This window comes from Xenopus laevis, chromosome 9_10S, assembly GCF_017654675.1.
Source record: "Xenopus laevis strain J_2021 chromosome 9_10S, Xenopus_laevis_v10.1, whole genome shotgun sequence".
Classification (NCBI taxonomy): Eukaryota; Metazoa; Chordata; class Amphibia; order Anura; family Pipidae; genus Xenopus; species Xenopus laevis.
This window is the reverse complement of record NC_054388.1, coordinates 60,705,811-60,726,935: the sequence shown is the minus strand read 5'-3', so window position 1 is coordinate 60,726,935 and position 21,125 is coordinate 60,705,811. Positions and strand designations below refer to the sequence as shown.

The window sequence follows — 21,125 nt, the reverse complement described above, 5'->3', positions numbered from 1 at the left end:
CCCAACCTTGACAGTCTACCCATATACAGTATTTTAAGTCTTCCATCCCTCTAACCAGTTTCGTTGCACATCTCTGCACTCTCTCCAGCTCATTTATATCCTTCTTAAGGACTGGAGTCCAAAACTGCACTGCATACTCCAGATGAGGCCTTACCAGTGACCTATAAAGAGGCATAATTGTGTTTTCATTCCTTGAGTTAATTCCCTTTTTTATGCAAGACAGAACTTTATTTGCTTTAGTAGCCACATAATGACACTGCCCAGAATTAGACAACTTGTTATCTACAAAAAAAAAACCCTAGATCCTTCTCAGTTAAGGAAACTCCCAACACACTGCCATTTAGGGGCAGATGTATCAAGGGTCGAATTTCAAGGGGTTAAATCCCTCGAAATTCGACTGGGGAATAGAATCGAATAGGCAATTCGGGCGAATTTACGCGCTGGCGAATAGTCGAATGGGTGAATATTCGCCCGGCGAATAGGCGCACAATCGAATACGTATTCGATCGAAGTATTTTCATTCGATCGAATGATCGACCGAATGCCTTTTTATTCAATCAAAAACTTGGAAAACAAGCCTATGGGACTTTCCCATAGGCTTTTAAAGCAATTCGGTAGGTTTTAGGTAGTGAAGTAGGCAGTCGAAGTATTTTTAAAAGAGACCGAATGGGCGAATAGTCGCAGCGTTTTTGCGCTCGATCTATTCTACTCTAATTTATGCCAATTCGATAGTCGAGGAGCACAAAAAACTACTCGTTTTTTTCCCTCTATTCATTCACCCGAGCTTGGTGAATGGGCCCCTAAGTGTATAACTTGTATTTATATTATTTTTGCCAAAGTGCATAAGCTTGCATTTATCAACATTGAACCTCATTTTCCAGTTTGCTGCCCAGTTTTCCAACTGTTTCAGACAAATCACTCTGCAAAGTGGCAGAATCCTGCATGGAACCCAGTTCTGCGCAATTTAGTATCATCTGCAAAAATAGAAACAGTACTTTCAATGCCCACCTCCAGGTCATTAATAAACAAGTTGAAAAGCAAAGGACCAAGTACAGAGTCCTGCGGTACTCCACTAACGACACTGGTCCAATTAGAAAATATTCCATTTACCACCACTCTTTGTAATCTATCTTTTAGCCAGTTCTCGATGCAGGTACAAATACTATGGGGCAAATTCACTAAGCGCCGAAGCGCCGAACGCTAGCGTTAATTCGATATCGTTAATTCGCTAGCGTTTGGCATTTTCGTTACTGCGCAAATTCACTAACGAACGCTGGCGTAGTTTCGCTAGTGTTACTTCGCACCCTTACGCCAGGCGAATTTTCGCTAGCGACGTAACTACGCAAATTCACTAACTTGCGCAGTGTACTGAACGCTACCTTTTACGCTAGACTTCCTTTGCCACCTCAGACCTGGCGAAGCGCAATAGAGTAGATAGGGATTGTTTCAAAAAAAGTCAATATTTTTTCTAAGTCCCAAAAAACGCTGGCGTGTTTTCTACATTATGGGTGATAGGCTGAAAAAGATCGAAAAAATTTTTGGGGCTCCCCTCCTTCCCCCCTACATTTCCTGACTCATGGCAACTTACCTAGACAGTGGGCACATGTGTAGGGCAAAATAAAATTTTTATTTGATGATTTGAAGGTTTTCTTGGCATTTGTAGTGCTGATACGTATTCCTCCATTGAAATTTGAATTTGGCGCCGTATGCAAATTAGCCTTCGCTAGCGTAACTGCGCTTTACATAGCGAATCAACGCTAGCGCAACTTCGCAACCTTACGCTACCCCTGAGCGCAACTTCGGATTTTAGTGAATTTGCGGAGCGCTGGCGAAACTACGCCTGGCGAAGTGCGGCGAAGTGCGGCGAAGTTGCGCCTGGCGCAACTTCGAATCTTAGTGAATTTGCCCCTAAGTTTTAGGCCAACAATCCTTAATTTAACCAGTAACCCCTTCTGTGTGGCAACAATGAACCTGTTAATGGCACACTGACAAGTGCAAGTAAGGGCGGCAAATGAAGAAATGCCCTTCATCTGCCCATGATTCACAGGACACTTCTTTAGAGCTCCTGTAGATAAAAGGCATAACTTGCCCTTTGCACAGGATGTACCAACAACCATTGCAAAATGCATACTTTGCATTGTACACTGGATAGGCAGAAGTGACTGACACCATCACATATATTTCTCAAAGAGTGAAGTAAGAAATCTCCACAGTCCGTAGAGTGAAAAATCCCATAGAAATGAATTGAGAGAGGCAGTATTTCACTCTGCGGACTGTGGAGATCTCTAACTTCACTCTTTGATAAATATACCCCCATGAGAGGAGCTATTCTGTGCACTTCTTTTTCAATGTCTTTATAATGAGAATTTGGAAGCGGAACTTGCATGTAAATGACACTACAGTTTCTGAATACAAATATACAGTAATATAAGACACAAAATGTTTTTTTTTTTGGAACTGCCTGGAGCTCCAGCTAATTAGTTGAAAAATGATGTTTCTTAATGCACCTTGCTTGAGAATTCAATCATCTGACCTGGAGTAATAATTACTGTACCATTAGTTAAGCAAGCTTTGCTAATTGACGAGCTAAAGCTGATACAAATGCTTTACACGTTTAGAGAACAAATTTATTGTCAGTCAACAGATGCTTCACAGAGACAGATTTTAAAAGGCAGATTTACTAAATATGGGGGTGTTTGGGAATCCCAAAGCATTTGAGGCAAGTTAAATGAATGTGTGATTCATCTCCATAAAGGTTTGACCAACAAAATGGGTGACATACTTGTTTGGGGGTGGTAACAATAGGGTGCTTTCTACAATATATATTTAATCATGGAAATTACTATCTTTTTTCCTTATTTCTGTTTCCTTAGGACTCTATTCCCATGTAACCACTCCGGTGGTCATGTATTTCACACCCGTATCCCCCCACTCTCCAATAGGGGCCCGATACCTTCTGGATTTCTCACGGTTTCTGATCAGAAGTCTCTTGAGCTCTCATTAGCTACCACTATACTGACACTGGTTCCCTGGCCAATGGGGTGGACGTTTGAATCTAGTTCTGCTTACTCCTCTTAAGCGAAACAACTGCCCATACTACACACTCTCACTAGCTCGTGCACCAAGTGCTCGTTACTTAAAGCACCTACTATGTTGACTTTTCCTGTCCTAACACTGCCAGGTCCTCACTCACCCCTTGTTGACTTGGCCACACCCTCCTGTCAAGTGCCTAAACTTGGGTGGAGCCCTCCTTTTATACCTACTGTACCACAGTGTCCTCTGGTGGCCTGGGTGAACATTATACTTAGAAAATGATTTTAAAGAACTATAGTGGAATCACTAGTGGTGATTCACATAAATGACATTCTCATAACATTAGATTCCTCACACTTACATACAGAACACATACACACTTTTTACTATACATATTACCTACCTCTTCACTCACCTTATATTGTGACAATATGCACAAGGGATCAGCGCCTGTGGCAACAGAAATTAGGAACTACCATAGCGTAATACATTCACTATAGATGATGAGTATCACCAAGTGCTTCTAATTGACTTATTTTGTAAGTGCTCCCCTTTCTCTGATATACATCTGGTTTGATGGGCATCAAAATTATTTTGATCTGCGTCAATTTTTACACGAGCGACAATTTTTACATGAACAACATTTTTGTCCAAATGCATTAAAGTCAACGGGCTTCAAAATAATTTTGATGTGCAACAATTTTTATGCATACAAAGATTTTTACACAAGTGACTTTTTTGTGACACTGAATTTTTTTGACGGCTAATTTTTCAAGCATTTTTGCAAAACAATTTGCAGGTGGTGAAATGCGTAAATTCGCAGTGAATCCATGCCTGGTGAATAAATTCGGCCATTGCTATTCTCTACCTATGGCTCATGGATCTTATTTGCAAAAAAGCCCCCCTTAGTGCAAATTCAAGAAGGACTTTGAGCCAGGGTCTTTCTGCACTTTGTGTTTCTTGTAGGGTAAAAAGATGCAGAGTTAAGTGACAGCAGGCACAAGGGCAACCCTGCCATTGGTGATTGGCATGGGCAGGCAGTAAGGACAGTTCTCCTTTATGGACCACCAGTTCTCTCTAACCTGTGCATCTGAATGATGTGTCAGTTATGGAATAGGTAAGGGCAGATGTTAAGACACCAAAGTGCCTGCTGACAGCCCCAGAGCTGCATTCATGGTGCAAATGTTTGCAATACTTTGGATCGAATGCCCAAAATTTCCTTAGCCTCACCTTTGCAAAATAAGTTGCTGGTGATGTAGAACTGAAGTCTGCAGAATTCTGAAATTTGTTGCAGCCTCTGGCTATTCTACTTTCAGTCAAAGTCATAAGATTGAATATTACCCATATCCTATTTTTAGAGCTTCTACAAAAAATAATGGCGCATTAAATTGGTCAGCGAGGCAAAATTCTGTGCTTATTTACTGTAGAGATATTAGCTAGGGTCTGTAAGGGTCAAGGAAGGGGCTCCAACTAGCAATCATTTTATATAATGTAACTGAAGCACAGAGCTAAGCATAAGACTTTTTTTTACTTCCCACAGCACAGGATATGAAGATATTATTAAGCCTAATCCAAAGTTCAATACATAAAATGGCTAAAGAGACAGAGGGATAAGCAGGCTAGATATCACAGGATGGGATTATATTAATGGATTCAGAAGCCACATGGCACAGATTGCTGTGATTATGAACCGTTCATGCACAATTAAGCTATTCTGTTTGTTTTTCAGAAGAAGATGAGGTCCATCAAACAATGGAAACCATTACAGCACAGAAGTTGCTATTTTGGAGATCCCTTATTGCGTGCAGCGTTTTGTACCTTTTCACACATTTTATTATTATGTATTTTTGTATTTATATTCATTATGATATTTTGTTCGGCATATCACAGGGTCACATAAAGTATATGGAACACTGGAAGTATTAAGTTTAGACTCTAGACTTTTTTAATTTAGGAACAATTTCTTGTGTGAATAGTGTGTAGGTTGTGGATTTGATGCATTTCCTACATATAGAATAAAAGCAAGCTTATCAGCTAAGGGATTTGTACAATAGGAGCCTGGACTGAGGGCCAATTTAACAAAAGTCGAATTCCAATGTTTATTATTTACGTAAAACGCATTGGCAAATTCTATTACATGCTTCTCTCATACTAAATGGAACTATAGGTTAGTAGATCCATTGAAACTTTAAAGTCCTTATTACAGCAACACAATCTTTGCATGTAAAGTTGGCATGATCTGTCTGCTCCATGATGAAGGATTTGAACACCTTCCTTTAGCTGAAGGACAGCATACAAGCACACCTTGTACAACACTCATGCAAGTATTACTGAAGCCTAGTGTAGCTCTAATATAAGTATCACTAACATGCATATTGCTTACATCGCAAAATGTTTGCCGATATTGGTTCAAATAGTGAAGCTGAATGATTGTGCTGTAATGTTAAATAAGCATTAACATGTGTATATATATATATATATATATAAAGATGTGCTCACCACTAATTTTTAAAACCATTAGGTGGGGGTGCAATGAGGCTGTGACCACAGAATACATATAGACACATACAATGGGTTGAGTGCAGAGGATTCTTGTATTTGTCTATATATATATATATATATATATATATATATATATATATATATATATATATATATATATATATATATATATATATTCTTAAGACATTTACAGTGATGCCACAGCTGAGCCATTTCTACTGCACCAAATGTAGGCTTGCAAGTGCAGGTTTGTAAGGGGAATGGGGGGTTATATTAAACATCTGCTTTTCAGTGTGAAGCATAATGCAGCCCACCCCAGCCAGGTAGTTGCCCCTGTCAACTTATAGAATGCTCTATTATCCATAAAATTCTTTTATTGTAAACTTGCAATAACAGACTAATGATTAGGGTGGTTTGCACATCAATGACATTTGCAAGAGCAAGAGTGTAAAATTGAACTTTAACAAAAAGTCAGATATCAGGAGTATAAGCCGACCCGAGTATAAGCCGAGGTACCCAATTTTACCTACGAAAACTGGGAAAACTTATTGACTCGAGTATAAGCCTAGACACAACTACAGCCTTGTCTCCCAGCAGTGCACATTCCGCCAAAGCGACCCCCCCAGCGATCAACCAGACTTCTTTGCAAAGTTGATGGTGACAGAGAATTGCCAAACGGATTACTGTGTGCATTGTCCCACTGTCCCACTACCATGTGCAGAGGGTGCTGTGTGATATTGCCATCACTGTTAATCCTTCACATAACCAACAGAGGGCGCTGTGTGATATTGCCATCACTGTTAATCCTTCACATAACCAACAGAGGGCGCTGTGTGATATTGCAGTCATTGTTATTCTTTCATATAACCAACAGAGGGCGCTGTGTGATATTGCAGTCAATGTTAATCTTTCATATAACCAACATAGTGCGCACTGTTATTCTTTCATATAACCAACAGATGGTGCTGTGTGATATTGCAGTCACTGTTATTCTTTCATATAACCAACAGATGGCGCTGTGTGATATTGCAGTCACTGTTATTCTTTCATATAACCAACAGATGGTGATGTGTGATATTGCAGTCACTGTTATTCTTTCATATAACCAACAGAGAGCGCACTGTTATTCTTTCACATAACCAAAAGAGGGAGCTGTGTGATATTGCAGTCACTGTTATTCTTTCATATAACCAACAGAGGGTGCTGTGTGATATTGCAATCACTGTTATTCTTTCATATAACCAACAGATGGTGATGTGTGATATTGCAGTCACTGTTATTCTTTCATATAACCAACAGAGGGCGCACTGTTATTCTTTCATATAACCAACAGAGGGTGCTGTGTGATATTGCAGTCTCTCCCCAAGCGAACTGTTGGTATGGGAATGATTAAAAGTGACTGTAATCTCAGCTACTGCCCACTGACTAGAGTATAAACCGAGGTAGACTTTTTCAGCACATTTTGAATGCTGAAAAACTCGGCTTATACTCGAGTATATACAGTAAGTGACAATGACTGGGGGTTATCTATCATTTGGGACGCTCCAGTAATTTGGCCTTTCCTTCTTCTTTAAGGTGTACCACAAGACAGAATGTGGTATACAACCACAGAACAAAGCATTTCTTCTCTGCATATTTGCATTCATCTGTAAGCGTAAGATGACATTTTTTTGTATAGGCATCGATATTTTTGATTGATAGTTATCTATTCATGACCTCAGTGTATTTTTCTGCTGAAGCCTCGATCAAAGGCAAGCAGCATGGGACAGCACCTACTTATACATATAAATATAATTCTGCAGACAATAAGATATGGCCTAGGAAATTGCTTAGTAAGTGAGAATTGGAAGCTCAATCCTACTTATAAGCGAGCTAAGTTCCCCCACTATACATGTATTAGTATTCACAATGTTCTTAGGCAATCTGCGGAATCCCCTGTAGTTACGGTGACATTCTACAGAAGCAATTTTTTTTCCAATGTAAGTGAAAACAGTTTGATCTATGTATTGCCTAATAGCTCTCTTCAAAGGATCATCAGTAAGGTCAGGGTAACACCGTCCCTGCAAACGCTGGAATTCAATACATTTCACTTTATCATATTAACCTTGGTATTAGTACAATATCAATCCTATCTTTTGCCTCCTGACAGGAATAATAACAATTTATTGTTGAAAGAGCCAGTTTATATTTTCAACTGTTTTCCCCTGAGATATAGAAATCCAGGAACACACAGCAAATATATTACATAATGGCAGGCTTAAAGATAAAAGTGTTTGTTTTTAATTGCATATCCGAAATATATTTTGAGTGTAATCATTCTGTAAAGTGCAGGGTGCATTTGTGTGAGCCTGTGTTTTGTGTCATGAACTTGAGAAATTTTAAAAATATTAAACATTTTTTTTTTTTTTCTTACATTGTATATGTATAAATGGATTTTGGTAATTATTAAATACAATTGTCTGTGCTGTTCTAATGTGTTATGATCTATGTCCTATGTTTCTGCAATTCATTATATTGATGTTCTGTGAAAGTGGGACTGCAGATATCAATTTCCCGCAATAACAGAAAAACTCATAACACCTGGTGTGGAAATTTCCAGGAGCGTGAGGATCCCTAGGCATGATAATCCCAGTGTTCTGCTCTAGAAGCCCATAACAATCACATACAAGCAGCACGGCAGTGTTCCTGTCTTCAGCTTATCTTGTGTTGTCTTTTGGTCGGGCCCAAGTTTGTAACAACAACCAGATATTCTGCATGATGTTCTCTAGTGACTCAGACACAAATGGCATATAAAATTATAATTTTCTATACAGCCAGTACAGTATTTTACAGAGGTTGGACCTCTTTTTTCCAACATACCTTACTCTATTATATTACTTTGTAACATTTACAGGGTTATTTAATGATGCCCGAATGCCAAAAACTCAAGTTTTTTTTACTCAAGTTTTTTTTTACTATAAAATACCAATTTTTAGTGGAAAAAAAACTCAAATTTTTTGAGATTTATTATATCCTGATGATGGAAAAAGTCAGACTCTGAAAATACTCTACCTCAGACCTGCCAAGGTTGTATATAAGTAAATGGGAGAGGTCCCTATCCTTTTTGTGAGTTTCTGTGGTCTGCTCTGGAATTATCCCAAAAATCCGAATATTTCGGGCAAAAATCTATAAAAATTTGACTTTTCAGGAAAAAGTCTGAAATAATCGAGTTTTTACCCAATCCAATAAAATCATGTTTTTTTTAATAATAAATAAGGTACAGTCTAGTTTGGTCGGACTTTTTAATTGAAATTGTTACATTAGATGATTATACACCTAGGAAAGATACAGTACTAGACATAAACAAACCACACTCTATAATAATTTTAGACTAATTTGCATTTCCAGTCATTTGGTTATTTAATAGAAGGGTGAGGGGCCAAGTTGAGTGCTTCAAATTGAGTAACATAAAAATCATTTAAATGGAAGATCCTTCTTTGATGAAGTATCTATGGAAACCAAATATAGAGAAAAGGAAACTCTGACTGCAGGGCACAGCAACTAAAATACATTCTGTACTGTGCATGTGTAGAGAGAATGGAAGGAAAAGGTGAGCATTAATGGCAATATGTTTCCATAGGGACAGGATACTAATTCCACTGCATCCGATGATCAAGGACATAGTTACTGCTTGATGAATGAGACAAACTTTAATAGGATGTGATCTAAGTGTGTTTTTCACTGCTTTTTTTATCCTAAACATAAGACAAAAACATATCTGCAAACATTCATTATTTAAAATGTGGTTGTTTTCAAAAACATCTGGTCAATTTAACCACCTGAGAAAGAGCCTTATTTGTTATGTCTTGCACACTGCTCCCCATGTCCAATAGCACCCCTCAATTCCAGGTTCCTTTAACACATACCCCTACTCCTATTCTTCGCTGTATTGCTGCATATTGTCCTCAGGGCAGCTTCAGGCTATTGGGCCCAATCAAGCCCTGTGCCCATGGGGAGCATACACAGAGGCATACTGTACCTCCCAGCATTAGGGCCCATCTCAGGGGTGCACTCTGTACATTAAATACATCACAACCTCACTCATCTGTAGAAGAGATACCTAAGGATCACTTATGTTAAAGTGATATTGACACTTTTCAAATTATTAATCTACGTTAAAAGTTACCTATAGGTCACGTTGATCGTTTTTTGCTGATTGTTCTGCTTTTGTAAGAAATTATTACTTAAAGTTCATAAACCTGACTGTCCCATCTCATTCTGTCAGTTAGAGTTTCTAATGATAACAGACTACTGCTGCACAAATATGGCAGTCCCCTCATACAGGAACATGGGTGTAAGAAAGGAAATGTAAAAGCATCAGGCAAATACTTTTATGGCAAAATTATAAATAGCATTAAAATATAATGTTATGATGGATATAAAAAAAGGTTATTTTCTGATGTCAGTATCTCTTTAAAATCTGTGCTGTGCTTGGGGGAGGGGTTGTTACTGTGTTTGCCTTGAAGTGCCTGGGGACCACAATGTGTCATAAAATGACTGGGAACCATAGAGTGGCATGAACTATCTGACGCCCAAACTGTGCAATAAAATGCTGAGGGCAATAGAACAAAAGAGTAAGGAGATTTGCAACCATTGAACTGAGGGAGAGGAAGGCACCATTTTTCCTCCCAGCACCAGAGCCCCCCCCCATGGCCGACCAGTTAGCAAGATCGTAGTTGATAAGACTGGCCCTGACTGACCTGGGATGAAAGCATGCAGACACCGCACAGTGTATCTTAGGGTGGCATCCTGCACATGATTAAGGGATAACTCCCGAAACGCGTCAGGTGTTACCAGCAGGTACTCCAATAAACCCCAGTTTCAGAAGTGCCGTCTGCTTTCTTGAATTTTTGCATCCTGCACATGCACCTGGAATTTAAATCCTGGAATAGGGATGTAGCGAACCGCCGAGTATGTGTTCGCGAACGCCGTTCGCGAACACCGGCAAAAAATGCGAACAGTTCGCGAACTGTTCGCGAACTTCGAACATCCGAAAATCGTTCGATTCGAACGATCGAAGGATTTTAATCGTTCGATCGAACGATTTTCGTTCGAATCGAACGAAAATCGTTAGATTTTAGCGATCGAACGGTCGAATGGTCGAACGATTTTGACGCGAACGTCGCGCGACGTTCGCGAACTTGCGGCGGACGCGAACAGTCGAAGTTCGCGCGAACTAGTTCGCCGGCGAACAGTTCGCTACATCCCTATCCTGGAATGGGATTAGAAACCTTATGCCATAAACCCCAAAGAATAAGCTACATTATCTCACCCTTTAAACATAATTTTCACTGATATTATTTCTGTTGCTATGGAAGGAGGTAGTGCACTTTGTTGAAAGAGAATCTCAAGACTTTTCATCAACCAGTCCAGTCCAATGAGCACGTTGTGTGCCTGCAACTAAAGTTGATCTATACATTTTCCACTAACGACAAACATAACATTGCAATATATCTATGATCATTAGGGGCCCTCTGGGTTAGAATGCCTTCCTTCCTTCAGTTTAGCTTTGCTGAGGCAAGATTGAAACTCTTCAGTAAATTTCTACGGAATTCTTATTTATCTGCGAGAGCTGTTCACACAGTAGTACATATTGTTGTAATAAAAATTAAGGATGAGATGTCTCTTCTAAGGCTCAGCTTGCAAAGTGTCAGATCTCTTGCCAGTACTTATCAGTAACACTGTTATATATTTCCTTGTATAACCGAGATGCTGCTCCACATTCCACTCACACCGAACAAATGCACATTCGCTCCTGATGCAGCACAGCAAAAATATTCATCCTCAGGGACTTTTATCCAAGGTTTCCTTGTTACTTTTCTATTGACCATTTAAACAGCTTTGATCAGTGTGTTGAATAGCTAAGCCAACGTTAAGATTCATATTATAGATCACATTATCATACGCATAAGAACTGCCTTTTTTTTGCAGATCTGCTTATTCATTGCATTCAAGCTGTTAGAGATTTCCTGTCATGGAGGTGCCAGCGAGCAGAGTTACAAAGCCAGTGCCCACTTAAAGGGATTTTTTTTTCAATAAACATCAAGTTTGCTTGTATAAGCACTGGCTCAGCTCTAGCAGGAGTTGCACACAGACAGTTGCTGATATGGATGGAGAAAGCTACCGGTAATATTTAAGCAGAGAAGGAAGGAGAACTAAAACATCATGGATTTGTGGCTGAAAGTATACAAAATGGGAAATTGTAGCAGTCTATCCAAATAATACAATATACTCAAGCAATAACAAAATATACAGTGATTTAAATGTTCTACTTTCATTGTCTGAGCAAAGTCACCATAGATATACTACATGCGAGTGCAACATCATATATATTAGACAAAATGGGTAGGGTGTAGGGGGGGCATTATGTGGAGGTCAAAGTACTAGGCAGCCATTGACAGAGTTAGAACAGGTTGTAAGGGTTGTTTAAACTTGGTTGTTACATACAAAAAAAACTGCGGAAAATTTCTGGTTGTGGGCCTTTTAATATTTGGTGCTTTCACTGTGGGATTAAGAGCAGCTAATTTAGAGACCAATATGGAAGAGCTGTGGGTTGAAATTGGTAGAAGAGAAAGCCATGAATTAGATTATACCAGCCAGAAGATAGGGGAGGAGGCTATGTTTCATCCACAGCTTATGATTCAGACTCCTCTTGAAGATTGTGCTAATGTCCTGACAACAGAAGCTCTCCTGCAACATCTGCACTCTGCACTTGAAGCCACCAAGGTGCAAGTCTACATGTACAACAAACATTGGAAATTGGAAGAATAATGCTTTAAATCAGGTGAATTTATTACAGAAGCAGTGTACGTGAGCCAGATTATAGATTCAATGTATCCATGTCTAATCATCACACCACTGGATTGCTTTTGGGAAGGTGCAAAGCTTCAGTCTGGAATGGCATATCTACAAGGTAAAGACATTTTGCAATGGACAAACTTTGACCCTTTGGAGTTGCTGGAAGAGTTAAAGAAAGGAAAACTTCATATAGACATCTGGGAGGAAAAGATAAACAAGGCAGAAGTAGGCCACAGTTATATGGACAGACCTTGTTTGAACCCATCGGATAAGAATTGTCCATACACTGCACCCAACTAAAATTCAACCAAACCTGTAGACGTATCCCTTATTCTAAGTGGTGGATGCTATGGACTGTCAAAAAAATATATGCACTGGCAAGAGGAACTGATCATTGGTGGCACGGTGAAGAATGCTAGCGGTCAAATTGTCAGTGCCCTGGCTTTGCAGACCATGTTTCAACTGATGACCCCCAAACAAATGTATGAGCACTTCAAGGGTCATGAAGTAGTTTCCCACATGAATTGGAATGAAGACAAAGCAGCTGAAATCTTGGAGGCCTGGCAGAGGACCTATGTTCAGGTTGTACACCAAAGTGTCCCACAAAACTCCTCACAGAAAGTTATCCCTTTTACTACAACTACACTGGATGATATTCTCAAGTCATTCTCAGATGTGAGCGTTATCAGAGTTGCAAGTGGCTATCTGCTGATGCTTGCCTATGCCTGTTTAACCATGCTGAGGTGGGACTGTGCCAAGTCCCAGGGTGCTGTGGGGCTAGCAGGAGTCTTGCTGGTTGCGCTTTCAGTGGCTGCTGGATTGGGTCTATGTTCATTGATTGGAATTTCCTTTAATGCAGCAACGACTCAGGTTTTGACTTTTCTCGCTCTTGGGTTTGGTGTAGATGATGTCTTCCTTTTGGCACATGCTTTTAGTGAAACCGGGCAGAATAAAAGAATTCCATTTGAGGACAGGACTGGTGAGTGTCTAAAGTGCACAGGAGCAAGCGTAGCCCTTACATCTATTAGCAATGTGACTGCTTTCTTCATGGCTGCCTTGATACCTATTCCTGCATTGTGGGCATTTTCCCTCCAAGCTGCTGTTGTTGTGGTGTTTAATTTTGCCATGGTCCTGCTGATATTTCCTGCTATACTTAGCATGGACCTCTATCGCAGGGAAGTCCGCAGACTTGATATCTTCTGTTGCTTCAGCAGTCCTTGCGTGAGCAGAGTGATTCAGATTGAGCCCCAGGCCTATACAGACAATAATGACAATACATGCTACAGCCTGCCCCCAACCTACAGCAGTCACAGCCTTGCACATGAAACACTAATCACAATGCAGTCGACAGTCCAGCTTCGTACCGAATATGATCCACGAACACAGTTGTATTACACCACAGCACAACCTCGGTCTGAAATATCTATGCAGCCAGCAGCATCAACCCCTCAGGATGTAAGCGGTCAGACTCCAGAGAGCACCAGTTCCACTAGAGACCTGATTTCTCCGTTCTCTGTACATGGGGGCTCTATGCAGTGCACACCAGATTCAAAGTGGACTACGCCCCATTCCTGTTAAAACCAAAAACTAAAGTTGCTGTCATATTGGGTATCTTAGCCTTGCTTAGTGTCAGCCTTTATGGAACTACACGAGTGTGAGATGGCCTTGATTTGACGGACATTGTACCAAGGGAGACCAGGGAATATGACTTTATTGCGACACAGTTCAAGTACTTTTCATTTTACCATGTATGTGGTTACACAGAAAGCAGACTATCCTCGAACCCAGCGTTTGCTTTATGAACTTCACAAAAGCTTTGTTGGTGTGAGATATGTGCTGCTGGAGGGTAACAAACAGCTGCCTAAGATGTGGCTGCATTACTTTCGGGGCTGGCTGCAAGGACTGCAAGATACATTTGACCATGAATGGGAGGCTGGAAAAATTACACGTAATGATTATAGAAATGCTTCTGATGATGCTGTCCTTGCTTACAAGCTCCTGATACAGACAGGCAATTCTGATAAACCCATTAACCTCAACCAGCTGACTAAACAGCAGTTGGTGGACGCAGATGGGATTATTCAGCCAAATGCTTTCTACATCTATTTAACAGCCTGGGTGAGTAATGACCCTGTAGCCTACGCTGCTTCCCAGGCCAACATCCGCCCACACCCTCCTGAGTGGCTCCACGACAAAGCAGTCGATAGGCCTGAGACCAGGACAATTCGTGCAGCTGAACCAATAGAATATGTCCAGTTTCCATTCTACCTCAATGGTCTGCGGGAAACATCCGACTTTGTGGAGGCTATAGAAAAAGTGAGGGCAATCTGTAACAACTACACAAGCCTTGGGGTGTCGAGCTACCCAAACGGCTACCCTTTCCTGTTCTGGGAGCTATACATTAGTCTCCGTCACTGGCTGCTGTTGTCCATCAGTGTGGTTCTGGCCTGTACCTTTCTGGTGTGTGCGCTCTTTCTCCTGAACCCTTGGACTGCTGGAATCATTGTCATGGTGTTAGCCCTTATGACAGTGGAACTGTTTGGCATGATGGGACTAATAGGTATTAAGCTGAGTGCAGTGCCTGTAGTTATCTTGATCGCCTCAGTTGGAACTGGAGTGGAATTCACTGTTCATGTTGCTTTGGCATTCCTCAATGCTATCGGAGACAAGAATCGCAGAGCTGTTCTTGCTTTGGAGCACCTGTCCTGGATGGGGCTGTGTCTACTTTATTAGGCGTTCTGATACTTGCTGGATCAGAATTCGACTTTATTGTCAGGTACTTTTTTGCTGTCCTGGCAATTCTAACTCTTTTGGGTGTACTAAACGGGTTGGTGCTACTTCCTGTACTTCTGTCTTTCTTTGAGCCTTATCCTGAGGTCTCTAAGTCTCTCCAACTAATGGCGGAGATAGGCTTGAGGTTTCTCAAGACCCACCACCAAATATTGTAAGGTTCCCTGGGCATCCTAGACCGACACTAAATGGGTCAGATTACTCAGATTCCGAATATAGTTCTCAAACCTCTGTATCGGGAATCAGTAAAGAGTTCCACCAATATAATTCTCAGCAGTGTTCTGCAGCAGTCTTTCCGCGGCCCACTGTTGTACAGCAAAACAGTAGGCATAATCCACCAAATCAAAGCACACCACCCAACAAAGAAGCCAGAACTCAACAACAATGGTGTTCCAATAGAAATCAGAGATGGGATTCAACAGAAGGATCACGCCCACCTCCATACAGACCTCACAGAGATGCATTTGCATCTTTTACTGAAGAGCATGCTGGTCCTAGTACCAGGGACAGGTCAGGGCACAGATCCCACTCCCATAACATACAAAAAACTGCCTTTGCTCCAGGAGGTGCTTCAGTACCTGCGTATGGCCAACCTATTACTACTGTGACTGCCTCTGCTTCAGTTACTGTTGCTGTGCACCCTTCTGTGTGCAGCCACAGTTCCTATGGTAGCTATCCCTTTTACAGTGTCTACCACGAAAATGACCATGGACATTTTGAGGACCCTCATGTGCCTATTAATGTACGCTATGAAAGAAGGGACTCTAAAGTAGAAATAATAGAGCTGCAAGATGTTGAATGTGAAGAAAGGACACAAGGAAACGCCTCAAAATAAGGGTCTATCCATTCTGAATTATTGATGGCCAAAGATGGGAATGAATTTCCAGACTGGTTAAGAAAGCTGCTGGATGTTTTCTATAAAGGACTTGCTGCATCAGTTCACTGTTACTGTAACCTTTTGTATAAATGTGTAAAATGTTGCTATAAATATTTAAAAGGTGTATAAGGGGCACAGGACAGCAGAGGTGGATTTTTAAAGGGTGGAAGATTGGTCCCACAATCTTGTTCTACCTGGATGTTGGGGCAGCAGGACCAGGGTAGGCCCACCCTCCCTGTTACTGAAGATGCTGATGGGGTAATGGCAGAAATTATAAAAAGGAAAGGTGAGTTGATCAAAATGACTAGGATTAAATGGTACTAAGGGTGGAGATTGAGGGTTGACTTAAATAGGCTATGTTTCAGAGCTGGTTGTGTTTCTGCAAAACAGTGGGATGAAGGGTGGAGCTTTGGTTAGCTGTATGGACAGTGAATATTGTGCCCACTCAGACATGGGATCCCATGGTGTCAGTTATGTGTTAATAACAAAACGTTGGAGTACTGGTGACTGATCAGTTGAAAATGGCATGTGGAATTCAGGAAGGACAACACACAGTAATTAGTGATAGCGGGGATCAAGATATCACATTATACTATGTTATATATTATTATTTGGCTGTTTTGTTCAAATGATAATATCCTAGACTACATTATACTGTTAATGTTATTAGACCATTTGCAATTGATCAAACTTGATGCTGTCAGGATTATCCGAAGATAATAAGAATAAGAATGATCAGGTGTTTTGGGTGACATAAATAAAAAAAAAGTATATCGACAGCAATTCCTCTGGCATTCCACAGTCATGAATGGCCTTGAGGAGAAGAAGCCAGAAGATAAGCAGGAGATAGACACAGGTGTGGCAGAATTTGGCAGAATTATATACTAGATAGACACAGTTAGGTGCCAGCCCATCTGCTGTATATAGTAGAACTGTTAAGTCATCACAGAAACATATTGATTCAGAGTTTGTCTCTTTGTGCTAACTTGAGACATCTAATTAGCTTCTATGAGAAATATCAGAAAAACAAAAAAAGTGGATACAGACCCAGTCCTAGATTTAAAAATTAATTATCTAAAGCCTGGGAAAGAAAGTCTGTTCCAAGGTGATTTGGCACGATTAAGCAATTGATATGTTTAGTGCATTGATCCCGTCCTATTTTGAGGCCCTATGCCTCCCACAGATATTTCCCCCAACCAACAAAGAATCTAGTGTGCCACCACACTAAGAGAATTAAAAACACTCACATAGTTTGATGTGAAAATATTTAGCCCAGAACATCTACAAATACAAGTTGGAGTGCCAAAGAGAAGTTTTTACCAACTAATATGCAAGGCAAGAACTATAATTATTAGGACTGAAATCAGAAATCTTTGGGCCCCCATATACATTTTTGGGTCCCCCCCAGTGGCCACCAAAGCACTGGCACTGATTACAGGGCTCTACTAGTATCCTACCTCCCCTAGATTTGCAGTAGGGCTATTCTTTTATATTAAATGGGTGCAGTCAGTTATCATCTATGGCACCAGCTAATGTCTATCAAGGAATCACAGTTTATCAGGATCAGTGCCTCAAGAGACCAAACATTAATAGATAATAGATGCATAACTATTTTCTGATGCCTCCTACAACATATGCTTCATTTTTATCTAAAAGTGATGATCCCCTTTAATTAAGTCTCCAACATCTTCTTTTGCTTCAAACCCTCTGGACTCCTTTAAATCGCCTTGAGGAGAATACAGCTCATTTAGTTGTATAATAATGGATGAATATGACACATCTCCTGAACTATGCATTTTCTCTTTAAATCGCATCTAAACGAAATGATGTGAATTAAAATATAACGCAACCAAGAGTCATCTTATTAATATTGATTATTTTATGATTCTACACTCTGAGCTGCCTTTAATTACCATGGAAACTGTTATTTCGACTCATGCTGCATTATCACGGAGTGAGATATCACATACAGTATTTGCACATGGACTAACAAATGTTGAAAAATGGTCTTAAATATGCCGCAGTGGTAATGTGTGTTTCCCAGTAAATAAGATCTCCTGGTGACAATAGAAAAAAATAATTGTATGATGGCATTAGACAAAATTAAGGTATGCACGACCCTAAAATATACAGTATATTTTGTGAGAATATGGTTTATAGCAGTGATGAGCCTGAGTGGAAAGCTGTAGGTTGAATGATGGCTTTTTCATGAGCACCAGTATATGTTTGAAAATACAAGCTTTGGAAAAAGACAGGGCTTTTCTGCCTAGAGGGCTACCCGGAGAGGTTCAGAAGCTTGATATTTCAAGCATATGGTGGTTAAATAAAGACATTATACAGCCTAAAGCAGCCCATGTCTTCTTGTGTCCTGTTAATGTGACATTCTTGGATTTGCTGCACCAGAGTGAATGCATTGGTCAGAGCTGGCATTAGTTACTCAGCAGAAGAGGTTACACTTCAGATATAATCGTGGTAAAATTAAAGGAGTCTCATTGCTTCAAACTAATCACATCATCGTACACATCATATTTTTCTTTACCATGCATGATGTGCTGTGTGTATATTATGGCATATCAATATTGTTTGTTCCATCTAAATAATGAAATAGTGTTTTCATTACAATGTAAGTTCTTTATTTATTATACACAGGGAAATTCACCAAAGAGGTAATTTAAAAGGCACAAAATGGCACCCAAATGGGATGGCAGCAAATACAGGGCCCAGTTGTGGTCTGTGCCCATTACCACTGCTTAGGTTTGGGTTATGGGTTAAGTAAGGGGATGTGTATGGGCAGGAGGGTGGACACTAATATGCCTCCCCTGCACCTCAGCAATAGTGATGGGCGAATTTGAGGTGAATTTGAGTGATTCGCCGCCAGCGAATAAATTCGCGAAACGCCCGCGAAAATTCGCGGCAAAAATTCGCCGGCGTCAAAAACGGGCGAGATATGGGAAGTCAAATTAAAGTGCTGAACGTTGTTAATAACAAACCGAGATATGCGGTAATAAACAGTGTCGGACTGGCCCACCGGGACACTGGGAAAAATCCCGGTGGGCCCCCAAGACCACACCCTATTTTTTTTGCCAGTGATCAGACTTGAATTGTGCGCTATGCTCCGGTTTTTTGCTTAGATTGTCCGCTCCGATAACTATGGGCTTCACACGCTGTAACTAGTGGGCCCCGCTGCTGCTACACTACTCCGCCTGGCAACACTGCTCTTATCTTCGTATTTTGCTCTGGAAAGGTGAGCTTGTTTCAGCTGTGCGGGATGATGTCACTTACTGACTGGTGTCCATCACATGGGGGGGAATCAGAGAGAGGAGCGTCAAGGAGGGATCGGCTGTGGATACAATTACTACTGGTGCGATGGGTAGATCCTGGCCGCATCTGCCTGTGCTAAATTTCAATCCGCTGGTCAAGTTGGGCTGCTGGTGGTCTGATATTGCTGCCTTCTCATTTTCTCCTCTGCCAGTGCTATCCAGGGAAGATTTGATCTGCTTGGCTCCTACTACAGTGCTGGTAAGCAAATGATCTAGGGGGAGGGGTGGGCCTAATTATCCCCATTACCCACATGGACTGTAAAACCCTGCGTGCCCTCCACCAACTTCTTTAATTTAGTTTAAAAATGTAAGTCCTATGGTCTCTTAACTTCCCCACTAAGTTTGCTGCCCCACTTTTTTTTTATCTTACTGCCCATCTCCATGCTCCTTTCCAGTTGCTTCATCTCTCTATCTTTCTACCCCTAGTTAAGCAATGAATTATTTTACTGGGATGGGAGTGCTTAAAATAAATAAATTAAAAGTTGATTAAATAATTGAAATGCTCACTTTTATTTTGTTTTTAATATTTTTATTTTAAATGAAGTGTACCATGAATTTTTAATCAATTAATCAAGTACAAGTTGATTAAATTGAGTACTATGTGCACATATCTCTCTATCTCTATATATCTATACTGTATGTATAGACATATAGCTATATATTTTCACTTTCCCATCAGTTCCTACCCCATCTAATCTGAGATTTCTATCGCGTTTACATCAGTTTCTGCATCATTGTATTGAATGCCATTTGTTCTTTATATGTCCTTTATTTTCCCTTGCGGGCTTCCCTGACTAAATGGAGGGGCCCTTCAGATCAAGTTCTCTGGTGGGCCCCAGGTGCCCCAGTTCGACACTGGTGATAAAAAAATATATATTAGACAAATGCGTGTGGCTTTAATGTGCATACAGTATGTCTGGCAAGGCAAAAGAGCCCCATCCAGTACATAAGATGTTGAGATTCTGTGTGCTGCTGAATATGAAGCACAGAAACCAATCAAACACAGTATTTCCAAAGGAATTGCATTTTTTTCAAATTACATCGCACTACAAACTGCATTTCTTATAAGGGCTCATTTGCAAGGTACATGGCATGGTGTAAAGTGCAAAGAATAAAAATGAAACAGTGAACAGTTACAATGTTTTTTGCACAATTGCTTCCTGACCTGCACTTTACCAGCATGTTTGCGGTCAAAAATGGAGCACAGACCTGAATAGACCGCATGAATACAGCATTGCCTGCAATAAGCCTACAAGTGTGTGTTTCAAAGAACTGTTGTTTATTTCTCTCACTAAAGAAAGCAGTGACATTTTGTACTCAATCTTTTTGCTGATGTTCTAAGATATAGGTTCTTAAAACTGACCTTAGGTTTATAAGCAATGCATGTTTTATTGTCTCACCAGGGTAGCACACACGGATTTGCTTCTAGGAAAATATCCAGAAATAAATATTGAAAACCTATGATTTAGTCAAAGTTTCTTAAACAGTGATATGTGTGAATTGGCCAAAATACAGTATTCTTATTTAATAATAAAGCTACATTTTAGAAAACCTGTTACAGAACCTGACAGTACAATTCTCCCATGCTATAATATTAATGCTGCCCTAATATATTTGCATTTTGCACACTGCATATGACCATGTGCAAATAGATGCAGGCCTCTGTGCTTTATTACAGAGTGCCGAGACCTGTGGCATAGACTTTGAATCCAGTGTGACTGTCACCACAGTATCCAAGTGATTCCAGGTGAGAATAGGCACATAGG

General features: G+C 40.4%; 1 protein-coding gene and 1 pseudogene across 1 annotated transcript in view; one reads left to right on the top strand and one right to left on the bottom strand.

The window, feature by feature from the left end:
- The window catches only part of kcnj3.S (potassium inwardly rectifying channel subfamily J member 3 S homeolog), a 130,939-nt gene that overhangs the window by 58,270 nt on the left and 51,544 nt on the right, over positions 1 to 21,125 (bottom strand). The window lies entirely within an intron of this gene.
- LOC108702959 lies at positions 12,018 to 16,138 on the top strand (annotated as a pseudogene).